We start from the raw sequence: 299 nt of genomic DNA on the forward strand, positions 1-299 counted from the left end.
CTGCTGCTGTTGCTGCTGCTGCTGTTACTGGGTCTGCTAGTGTTGCTGCTGCTGCTGCTGCTGCTGTTTCCCCTTATTGCTGCTCTTATACACCCAGCCGTCCGCACTAGCTACACCGCAGACAGCAACAGCAACAGCAACAGCAGCAGCAACAGCAGCTGCAGCAGCAACAGCAGCAGCAGCAGCAACAGCAGCAGCAGCAGCAACAGCAGCAGCAGCAGCAGCAGTTGTTGTTGCTGCTGTGTTTTTTTGTGCTGCAGTTGCGGGTTTGCTGCTGCTGGCTTTTTCTATTGTCTGGT

At 55.2% G+C, this 299-nt stretch overlaps 1 protein-coding gene across 1 annotated transcript in view; it reads right to left on the minus strand.

Moving 5' to 3' along the window:
* EMH_0034630 (uncharacterized protein) overlaps positions 1–299 on the minus strand; it is a gene marked incomplete at both ends in the record, with an annotated part of 3,150 nt that overhangs the window by 2,217 nt on the left and 634 nt on the right. The window lies entirely within an intron of this gene.

This window comes from Eimeria mitis, genomic scaffold (assembly GCF_000499745.2).
Source record: "Eimeria mitis Houghton genomic scaffold, Emh_scaff1322, whole genome shotgun sequence".
NCBI classification, from domain to species: domain Eukaryota; phylum Apicomplexa; class Conoidasida; order Eucoccidiorida; family Eimeriidae; genus Eimeria; species Eimeria mitis.